Raw genomic sequence first — 12,670 nt, 5'->3', positions numbered from 1 at the left:
TTAATATAAATTTATTAGTCCCCGCTTTGACTCTGAATAAACGCGAAAATACCCTACCCCCCTCCTCCCCTTCACACACACACACACACACACACATTATAAACGTTTGAGTTCCCCATCGCGACGTAATTCAAAGTTTAAACATGTGATTTATGCAAAGCGCCACACCATGCCACGCCACGCCATGAATGGTGCTCATTACCTGGAACGTGAACGATTGCCACCATCATAAACTGACAATTCAATGGCTCGGAAGAACTTCTCGGTCCGCAGCTCTGTCAAAATTGTTGTGTTATGTTAGAAATCAGCTTATGTACACATGTATAAAATATTTTCTCTAAAAGGTTGCTGTTTTTGAACGATGGGTATATAAATACATATGTATTAAACCAGCAGTGTGGTATAGCGGTGAGTGTCACGGGTTCGATTCCCACTAGAATCTCGTTATTGGCCAGACCTTGGTTTGTCGTGGTCGATCATTTCTTATCAGAATTTGCCAATTTTTCTGATTTTTATTGAAACGGTTCCTTTAAAACTGGCTTTCCCTCTCCAATTTTCTATTGTAAACCTTGAGTTATTGTTATATCTCAGGTTTCGCCAGATTTTTCTCCATAGATGTCTCTGTGGATGTTTATTGAATATAAAAATTCATGTTTAATTTGAATGTGATGAATGAGTGGAACCTTAATCTACTCTCTTCCATTTGGGCATCGCTGTGATTTTATTTTTTATTCATATTTTGTTTTATTTTATTTTACTTTTTCTTTCTCCTTTGTACATTTTTATATACTATTTTAATTTTGTTCAGTGTAAACAAAGAATGGGATTTATGGATTTTATTTTTAATTTTTACACTTTTGTTATTTTTTTTTTCTCTCTGAATGATGTATTATTTTCCTTTTGTTACTTTTTTTTATTATTTTATTTTACCATGTTTTCTGCTTTTGCTTTTTTCCTTTATTTACAGTTTACTTGTTTTTATATATTTTTCAAATGTAGGCCATTGTGACGCATTAGGTTCTTCCTGTAATGCCACAATGGTCCAAAACTATTAAATAAATAAATAAATTACTAATAAAGTATATAAATTTCTTGGATTCCTACTCCACTCAACTAAAGTCTCATATACTTTAAGAATTTGCCTCAATTATCTGGTCACCTTTTTATATATAAATTTTTATAAAAAAACAAGAACAATAACAAATTAGCAATCATTCATCTCATTCAAATAGACTCGCTGTGAATCTTATTAAACTGACCAGTTCATCAACATGACAATCAACAGGTTTAAATGCTCATCTGCTCATATTATGGAACCATATATACTTTACGAGAGACGAGCTATTGAAAGCAAACGTTTTCGCAGTAATATGTAGGTTGGAAAAGTCGACAGTGACGCAAAGCTCTACCGCATTCAGGCGCCCAAAATTTAAGTTAAGATCAAATCTTTTATACTCCAAGGAAGTATTTGGAAATGGCAATAATTCTTCTCGAAGATAGTGAGTTAAAGCCTAGGACACCTTAATTTTTTACGCACTATGAAAGTCTGGTTTGTTTTTAATATTTTCGTTGAATTCATACTAAATATCTCTATTAGCAGTATTTTATTAAATTACAATTCCAAGTTACAATTTATACCGGCGAAAGTTTATTGTTTGAAAGGTTTAATCGTGAGTCGTTGATATTTGACAGTCGACATCCTTCGTTCCTTGTAAATTATAATATTTTACAGTCAGTATTATTACTTAGAGTGGGAAAATTACATTAAATAAAAAAATTACAAGTTCAAAGAAAGTCAATTTTTTAATTAAAAAGGGGGGCTTCCTGCCGAGTCTTTTGCCCCGTTGAGCCGGCCCTGTGTTTGTAAAACTTCGGATGGCTGACATAAACATTGAATTAATTTAAATTGTATATACCCTAATATCCGATTGAAACGCCCCTTGGCTCGATAGTGAAAACATTCCCACGATTCCTAAATTCAATATGCGTGCATTCCGTGAAGACAAATTAATTATGAACATGTCTTTAAACGTTTCAGACGTTGTTATGTTTTCTCTCAGGCAGATATAACGCTTCCCGTGAATTTATAGCGGCTTTTAAAATGCAGGAATTGCTCTCAACATACGTGTAGATATTTTGACTTGTACGGAAATGTATTCGTACAACATTATCATAATTTACGTACATACATCAATAATACATAGTGAACAAAACGCGTCGGATTGTTTTCGATCTCCCTTAAAATTGTTTGAATACCTGTAGCGCGAAAATTTCCGACGGAATTTAATGCAATATATACATGCATATGTATGGGTGTGTATAAATTGCAGGGTGGCCGGTGGTCAGAAGTGTTTTTCCTGAGGGTTGGAAAAGCTGCTGGGAAAAGCTATAAATCCCAGCGGTACAGAGCGCCACGCGCACCGCCAAAGGAATAATAGAAATATACAAAGACCCGGGGCATTTGCAGTTTGCGAATGATTTACACCCGATGTTATTGCCGTCGTAAATCTATATTTAACTAAAATTCAATTTCAAAAATATCCAGGGGGAACAACGGAGAGACGACCATCGCAGTGAAAGCGAATCGTCACACGCTTTTAAAGGGGAGATTTAATGCATAGATTTGAATGTACGCTGAAATTGCACAAATATAGCCATTTTATATTCACGTCTATACATACATACATACATATCTATTTACATACCAATATGTCACAGGCGATGACTGTAATCTAGAATTTCTATAAAGATCTTCGTAATCCACCGTACTTTGAGCTTTGAATTAGAAATATCAATATTCCCGAAAATGCATAGTATAGAAAAATAAATAGTCTTTCTATCATAAAAATAAATTTAATAAGAGTCTAAAAATAAATATTTATCAAAAGGAACGCCTCCCCTTTCCATTCTCTAATACAAGATCACAAGTTAAGATATTATTAGTCGACGTCTGGCTGCGAATTTCCGACGTTACCAATTCAAATGAATTTTCATACAAATACGTACAAATGTGTATACATATGAATTTATGTATGTACATACAAAGCGGGATTTGTAAAATATAAATTGAAACCGACATGGATCGTTGCAAAAAGTTACAGAGCGAATATGAGCTGAAGGGAAAAAAATAACAATTTCAAAGTAAAATATATTGTATATTATTATATTTATGTACATATGTATGTGTATGTATAGGAATTTTTTCGGTAGTAAATAGCTCGAAATGAAATATTGCGACACAGTGAAACGTCAACCTATATCACGTTGTGTAAGATATTGTGACATTGAATATTATATACACATCATAAAATTCGGCGGCTGCTTTACTTTAAAAGTCAAATCTTTTGCAAATGTTGTATCACTACTTACATACATATTTGATCTAAAATTTCCTATTCTGTTGAAATACATATGTATACTCGTATGTTTGTCAACGTTGTCTAGCAAAATTATGAAATCAATATATATAATTTCTCAATTCTCAAGTTTATCGCTCTACTTTGCAAAATAGTTATCGTTGAAAAAAACATTATGTATTTGAAACAACATGTATTTGATTAAGGTTGATTTAGTCGAAATAGCAACCTCCTAATAAATAAACCTTGTGAAAATCAACGAGCATTTTGTCATTCAATGATATTAAACTTCAGCGGAATCGCCCAAAGAGTTGCAAACCATTTTAGAAAATATTCCGGGTTTTCCTTCCAAAAACCGTCTAAGTTTAAGTACCATTAAATAGTATATGTACCCAGGGCCAGCGAGAGAAATCCTGGGCGCTGGTAAAAATTATTCTGGGCCCTATGATAAATAAAAAAAAAGATCTTATAGATATATTTTTAATATGCGAAAAATCTATTAAAACTATTAGAAAAACTCCGATGTATAATACGTATATGTTGTTATTTTTGTAAATAATTGAATAAGAAAATATGATATAACGGGTATGATTTCTGATACGGGGCCCCTCGAGATGTCCGGGCCCTGAAACTTTACCCCGGCTCTGCCCCCCCCCCCCCCCTCTCGTTGGCCCTGATTGTATATACATAATATATATGTATGTATATTAAATTATAATAAATGATAATGAAATGTTCACTGTTTTTTCCGAGTTATATCATATAACATAAATAAAATATATGTATATATTATACATATGTACATGCAATTTACCGAGAAATAATAGTTTTTACAGGTACTGCTTACATATGTACCTTAATACATATGTACATATAATTATGTCTTATATTCATTAATTTTTCGAGTGTGCCCAGATTTCGACCACCCGTCTTCAATGCCAACCACTCAGTGGTGGGTGGGCATAAGTTGAAGGTGAAGATGAAGTAAGGGAAAGGTCTCGACCCACCTCCTTCTTCCTCCCCTTAGTGTCTGGCGCGGCTCGTGACAGAATTTAACTTCTAGAACTCGCTTTGGTTGTATTCAATTAGCGCTCAATTTGCATTTTGCCTACTCCGTGTGGCTAATAATAATGGCGAGGACGGCGCTTCCTCGTCTCAGATCCACCCCCTTCACCGAGGGAGGTTTCCGACCCCCCCCCACCCACCCCTAGGAATGTACTTCCACCCCAGATGCCTGTCAGAGTGTGACTTTAGCTTTAGACCCCGAAACTGACACCCCGTGTCACAACCCATTGTAATTGACCGAGTGCAACCCTTTTGCAAAAATCAAGGGCGACCAAAGAGGGTCACCAATATCCTATGTATGCGAATCTGAAAGGCAGTGTTTCATCTTGGTCTTTTTTAAGTTTAGGTAAAATTAGAGAGCCGATATTGGAAAAATTCGTGACAACAAATATGTACATTTTATTTGTTTCGTGTACATATGTAAAAAAGGACAAAATGCAAAAAAAAATTATAATACAAAACTGTACATTTGTAAGACAGTCCCTTGATCCTACTCTAGACTACATATTTACAAACCTAGTATAGATTTATACCGCAAACAAATAAACAAACATACAAAGGTACATAAATTAATCTTTATATTATATAATATATCTCAAATCTTATGGTGTGCCTCTAGGCTCTAATCTGGGACCACTCCTATTTTTAATTGATATCGGCACCGTAATTTTGGATTCATTTTTTTTATATATGCTGATGACCTCAAAGAAAAATACAAATAATTCTGGCTGTGGGGTCCAAGAGTAACTCTTTATGGAGCTGGGTGACTTTTAATAATATGATAGTTTTGCGTCTTCTTTATAACGCATTAGTCCGAAGCATCTTGGAATCTGGTTCCATAATATGGAGTCCCAGGGAAGTGACACTCTAAAAATTGAAAGAGTTCAAAGAAAATTCCTCCGCTATCTATATGTATGTACATATATGTACATGTATGTATACGATAGAGTTTGGATACTATCCTGTACTGTATCCCAGTGCTTTTTTACAGGGATCCTTTTTTACAGTGCTTCTTTTATGTCACTTCTTCAAATTATTAAAAGGTAATATTTGCGACCCAACTACATATATTGGAAGAAATGAAGTAATGGGTTCCATCTCGCCTCATTGATTACACTGTTCGACAAATGACGACTTTTTATTGGTTTAAAGACGAGATATGATTTTTCTTATAGATCTATGCCCAGTGAACACGAATCTGGTAATAAAAAATGTTGATTGGCTCGATATTCAGATATATATATGTATTTTTTAAATCGCGCGATTTTTCTATATCTTGGTGTTGTTCGATCGATGTCTCAAAATCTGTCAATTTTCTGTTCAAAATGAATATTGAAATCTATAGTTGGATATTTTATCTTTCATTTGTAGTACTTTTCAACTTCTCTAAGTAGTCGTCCAGTTGCTCGAGCCTTACGTTGCTTGAATTTGGCCAGCGATTACATTAATATTTTCAATATTTCACAAAACAATCTATCCGCTTTTTGATTGTATTTTATTTTTAGTTTAATTTAATCTTTTACAGTTTTAAACATTTTTAATTTTTATGGTTTTTTTTTAATTTTCTTCTTTAAATTTTGTTGGGTACCATATAAATATTGGATAAATAAAATAAAATGTGCGCAATTTATATATTATCTGGTCAGTGTCATATTGGGTTAAACTGTGAAGACACTGTGGTATATGTTAATTAAAATAAAATATGTATATATTGTATGCATATATGTATGTACATACATATGTAGAGAAGAAGACGAAATGTGTATTGAATTAATGGTACCGAAAGTAAATACGTATTTACATACATTGAATATACCATTTGTACAATGTGGCAGTATAATTTAATTGAAACTATTCGCTAATAGCATTTAACAGTGTTTCTGTTGGCAAAAACGTATCGTCGCATCGCCCACACTATAATTTAAGTTTGTTTGAAATGTCTTTGATTATGTAAGAGTACGTCTACATATTACTGGCGTATAATAACGTTTTCTCGCTTTCAAACTTCATATTCGATTACCGTCATGTTTACTCCCATTATATGTGTTCATATCATATATTGATTGCGCACATTGTCATTGACGAATAATAAATTATTATATGCACATATGTACATACATACATACTCACATAAGTATGCCGTTTTAATTTGAGTCTTCAAATTTTGCGTGTGCGGTGTCAGGGCTTGGTCAATTTATCTAAATATTATAATAAAAATAGCTAATACGTCAATTTTATATTATATTACCCAACTCGAGAATATTCTCGTTCGCAATTCATTAATTATTCAATGTTTTTAATATTATATTTACTCGCGAAAAGTACGCTTAGTTTGCAAACCTTAACGCAAGGATTTCGTCTATCCGTTTTAATAAACTCGACACCGCTTGGCCAAATTTCAATTTCATTTCATATTCAGACTATATAATATGTATGTATATGTATGTGTAAAAACTCTAAATCTATTATTATTTTATGTTCATATTATTTCACAATATTTATTAAATAAATAAAAATGTTCAGCTGGTTAAAAATATTACTTTAAAATACGTTGTTTTGTTTTACTTAACAAATTATTTTAAGTTAATTAATTTTAGTTGTTGCTTTTGTTTTTCGTTACGTAATCAATTAGCATTTTGCTACTAAATAAATAAATAAATAAAATAAATATATACATACATATGTACCTACAGCAGGATTTATTAAAATTGTTGATCCTTGACTGATTTACCTAACTAGAGCATCCCACTTATTTTTAAGAGCTCGGGGAAAAATATGATTTAATTACATAAGGGGATATAAAACTATCATCACTTGCATACAAAAAATACTCACTTAGTGACGAGTGGTTCAAAGGAAGATGATTTTGTTACCTGAAACAATAAAAAATAAATTTGATTAGTCTTTTGTATTTATAAGTAAATTCACAATCTAAAGAAAATGCGCAAAGTAACTTACGCGAATCAAATTATACACGATGTTAATATTAGTTTTTACATAAATATGAATAATAACATCATGCGGCTTTACATAAAATAATATTGAATTAGGGTTGAGTGTGAACGAAATTTAATATGTAGATATTATACATACATATGTATGTACATATATAATATGTAGTCTAAAAGTGTGCTGTTCTGTTTCTAAGTCACTCATCCAAAAGTAAACTTTCGGAGCATGTTAATAAGTTAATAAGTTAAACCTCTTCACCTAGATGATATCTTATTATCGTCAAATTATGAAAGCGGAAATGTGCGATTCGATTTACTTCGTCATGTGCGATATTAATGCACTTTTAAACAATATTATAATGTGATATATGGATGTGGATATTTGTTTTAAATAATACGATTTAAGCTCACTCATTAACTTAACAAAGAAAATTTGAACTTTGAAGCTTCATAAATTAATTAATTTTCTGTGAATGCGATTACGCTTCAACTAAAAGTGTAGGCTGTAGAGCACTCACCAATATCATCATTATCTAATTTAAATGTACTTTGTTTTAAATTACCTTTAAATAATTAATTTTTAATATAATACTCATTTGAAGGGTGGTCTATAATAAAATTCGTATTAAATATGCAGCCAAACGATTTTCAATTTCGAAAGCTCACAAAGACTAAATCGAGTATTTTAATTAAAAAGTAGTTATGTACATATGTATATATGTATATATACATATATATATACACAGACGTGCTCACATAGAGAGATAGATCGAAGATAATTTGTAAATTTTCATTTAAAATAGAGAGGAGGCAACAAAAGCCCGCCATTCCATTACAAAAGAACGGTCGGGCGTGCCATGACGAACTCTTCAAATATTCAGTTGAAAAGTGCATCGTAGATTTTTACTGCAAACTGCATCCGGGCCACTGCCATAAAATATGCACCCGCGGGCGCTAGCTTTTAAATACAATCATATTTTTCCCACTCCAGCACACCATCTTCTTTCTGTCGGTTAAACACACCCGCGGAACACGTTCGCCAAATACGGTTAAATTTATTCCAGATAATATTATTTTTATTTCCTCTCCCACTACTACTACTGCATTCTGACACAATAACCAAAAAAAAAATCTATTTTTAGCTATCGCATTTATCGTGTTCTAAAATATAATTTCAGAATTATTGATTTGAAATATTTATTTCGAAACGGTTTGAAATTAGTAATTGTTTTCTTAAAAACATAATCTTTTGAAGCACGATCTACAATTTTTATTTGGATAACATATGTATGTATGCATGTATGTTTGTGTTTGGGTAGCTGTCAAATCGGTGTTGCCAGTGAACAAAGCCAAAAAACTATTGACTCGTTGAACCTTATTTAAATGTTTGGACCAACGCGTATGTGACTTTTACTAAGTAGTACATATGTACTGAAATAGCGAAATTAAATAGTTTACTGGTGTAGTTTTTAATAAAACTATACCGGCATTTGTGAACGCGTAAATTTTTTAAGTAAAGTACCACACGCACGCTTCAAATTAACATCACAAGCGAGTGCGATGCTTTTGACACCCCTCAATTAGTCTATACTTTAGCGTTCAACCCTTTCCATGCCGCGTAGTTGAATTGCCGACAAAGTCGACCGCACTATAAACGTATGTGGCTTCGTATTCCTGGAAAATATTTATAAAATGCATCTGTTGCATTCTTAGGCGACGCGACGGTCATTTTCATAGAAGTGGGCACGAATGCACTTGGCAAACATTCTCCGTCATAAACTCTCCTCCCCACACCCGGAAATTGTCGACATTTAAACAAACGTTAAAAATTACGGCTATAGCTCTCTAAATGAACATCTTGTGCTCTTTATTAATTTGCACAGAAAAAGATCTATTCTGAGAATCCGTATGTATGTACTTACACAACATATGTACATACATATATGTATGCGTTTAAAATTGAGTACATAATATGCATCATACTTTTATCACATAAAATCAGACTTATTAATTGGAAATGCTAATAGGACACGAATAACTTGAGTTTTCGAAGAAGATTAGTAAAACTGTCTGTTAAATGTTCAGTGGCTTTTGTCAATTTATGATTCCAAATGATGGGATAATAAAAAAACCGGATGTATATATGCGAGTTAAAGTGAAACTTCCTAGATATTTCTCATCGGAGGCTGCTGGTACCTCGAGTTAAATATTATAATTTTTTCGTTCCGTAAAAAAAATTCAAAATAATATTTAAAAAATGTTATATGCACCAACATCTATTTCTAATCTAGGAAATCTATTTCGCTGGATCTCTTCATACATTTTAAACCGTCATCAAATTATTACTCTGGTTACAAATCCTCACTTAGATCTATTCCCACAAGGGTCCCTTATTTTTCTTTTTCTATATTAATGATATTTCATATACATATCTTTAAACACTCTTTTATACTTCTTTATGCTGATGACACAAAATGTGTAAACTCATTTACACTATAGACTGATGGAAGATTTGCATAGATTTGATATATATTAATTAAACAATGATCTTTTTCTAAACGCATAAAAATTTTCTATCTTAAATTTTACCAAAAATAAATCTATTATCACCATTACCATTTTAATCATTCAATTATAAATGCATCCTCTTATATTGAGTATCTTGGTGTAATACTTAATAATAAACTCGATTACTTTGAACATATTTCCTTCATTACTAATAAAGTATATAAATTTCTTGGATTCCTACTCCGCTCAACTAAAGTCTCATATACTTTAAGAATTTGCCTCAATTATCTGGTCACCTTTTTATATATCCCATATTAATTGTATTGAAAAAGTCTAACTAAAATTTATCAAATCCTTAGGCTACCATATTCCAATGTATCTACGTCCATTCTACTGTTCCCGATATTTTAAAACTCTTATAGTTTAACAATCTTTCTGTCGGGCGACTACTCACTGATACTACGTTCCTTTTTAAGCTCCTAAATGGTTTCCTCGATTGTCCCGATTTACTGAGTAAGGTTGGTTTTAGGATCTCAGTTTACCTTTTCAAAACAAATTCCCTAAAATATTCCTATCTACAGCGTGAATATCGTATGTTTAACGGGGAGCTGAATGACGTTGATCTATTCGGTATTTCCTTGCATAAATTCAGGACTGCCATCGGGAGATTTTTGATTGATTGATCCATTTCTATTTATATTATATAATCTTTATCCAATATTATATCACTTTATGTTTAATTATGCACTGTTCTATCTAGTCACGTTATAGTTTGTATTATTTTCTTTTCATTTGTTTGTCTCCATGTACCATTTTATGTAATTTGTAAAAATCTATAATTGGGCTCAAATATTTATTTTTATTTTTATGCATTTCTACATGTGTTGTCTGTTGATTTTTCAATAAATAAATAAACATACTGTTACACACGTATGTATGTGTATGCAAAATGTGAATGATAAAAAGTTTCGCACTCCCCTGGTGTACGTACATATGAACCTATACATAACATGTACATAGTTGAATAGAAGCAGTGTTGTAATGAAATGGTGAAAATGAAAAGCTGTGCCAAAAATTCAAGTGTCAACAGGGCAGGGCGTTCCGGCGGCTCCTTGAAATATGTGCGGGACGAGTGGCGGCAACGGAAATGGAAAAACACGCGTTAAATCCCCCCCCCCTACCCCCTCTCTCTCTCTGTACCCTGTTCCCTTTTCACTTCTCCCTTCTCTCTTCTCCTATCGGCCAGCCAAAGGGTTCAAAGGAAAATGAATCATGTCGGACTAATGGCGCTTCGTTGCATCTACTGCACTGTGCATGCCATTTGCTCTTCTCTACGGATGAAACTGGCCTAAAACATGTTTCATCGGTGGTATGTACATACATATGTATATTATCAGTGCCGTGCCATTTGTTAGTCCAATATGTATGAATGTATTCAAAATTCAATAAATATTTACTATAGGCGTTCTCATCAAAATCAGTTTATCTAAACTTTTTTAAGGTTACCATGATCGTGCCATAAGAAACTATGTACATACTTTCGATTCATAACCAGTAGAATAGATTAATAGTGATTAGCCTATAATGCTTTGAACAGAGTGGTCACGGGTTCAAATCCCACTGGTTTCTTCTGGCCAGACTTTGGATTTGTGTCTCATCGATCGTTTCCAATCAGAGTTTACCAATTTATCTGATTTACATTAAAACGGTTCCAACAAATTGGCAACCTTAACTATTTTCTCGCAAATCTCGAGTTTTCAGCAATATCGAATTTCGCTGAATTGATAAAAAAAGCTGCAGATCTAAAAATCTGACCAATAACATCTGCGACTATTAATTGATATGTATTTACTGAATTGTTCAAAAATGCTGAAAATTTACAAATTTGACCATAGATGTCTCTGTGTGTGTTAATTGATATGTATTTGCTATGTATAATACTTGTATTAATGTTACCTATTAGGCCTTCTTGGTATAGATTAAAAAAAAGTAAAAATAGTACATACGTACATGCATGAATTAATTTACATAAGATGAACACTCATTGAAAAAATATTGCTGCAAGGAAAGTGAAGATTAAAATTTGATCATTTCGTCATCTGAAAGTATTACAACTTTTTAACTATAAATGCAATATGTGTAGCATATAAACTTCAATTGCCTCAAAAAAATATATTAATCTCCTTAGAACTTGGCAAATTAAACAAATTTGAACAATTTTTCGAAATTATAAGTGAAATTTACCATTAAAAAAACTATGAAAGTTTTCCCAGAATTAAATTAAAATTTTTTTACATCCCCGCTAACATCAGTTTGCCATATAAATTGCCATATAAATTGTGCAATTAACATTAGCAATCCCAAACATATGAGACCACGTCGTTAACCGTCTTAAAAAAAAAGGTAAAAATATCAACATCTATAGAGGCAATAACTATAAAATAAACCGTTTTCAGCTAATTAGTGCGACATTTTAATTTAATGGGACTTTTTTATTTCGAGTCGAGAAGATGATGAACGATTCGAATTCAATCGTTTGAAAAGAATATCCTCAGAAACGATGCCAAATGCCGATGTCATCACAAATCTCAAAAGTCACCTACATAATTAGCCGGACCGAAATGCCGGAAAACTATCGGCCGAAATAATACGTTTCCCCGTGGAATTATCGTGAAACACCTTGCGGATTTTTCAAAAGCGCTCTTTCGCCGTTCAAATATTTACAAACGAAAAGTTAGAATGAAAATCCCCGGGGTGATGTTGAGAATCGCGGAGATATCTCTTATTTTC

General features: G+C 32.5%; 1 protein-coding gene across 1 annotated transcript in view; it reads right to left on the bottom strand.

Moving 5' to 3' along the window:
- LOC143919074 (semaphorin-2A-like) overlaps positions 1 to 12,670 on the bottom strand; it is a 401,435-nt gene that overhangs the window by 350,048 nt on the left and 38,717 nt on the right. The gene's annotated exons all lie outside the window — the stretch shown is intronic.

The sequence above is a fragment of the Arctopsyche grandis genome, chromosome 11 (genome assembly GCF_051622035.1).
Source record: "Arctopsyche grandis isolate Sample6627 chromosome 11, ASM5162203v2, whole genome shotgun sequence".
In the NCBI taxonomy this organism is placed as follows: domain Eukaryota; kingdom Metazoa; phylum Arthropoda; class Insecta; order Trichoptera; family Hydropsychidae; genus Arctopsyche; species Arctopsyche grandis.
This window is presented reverse-complemented; position numbering and strand designations above follow the sequence as displayed.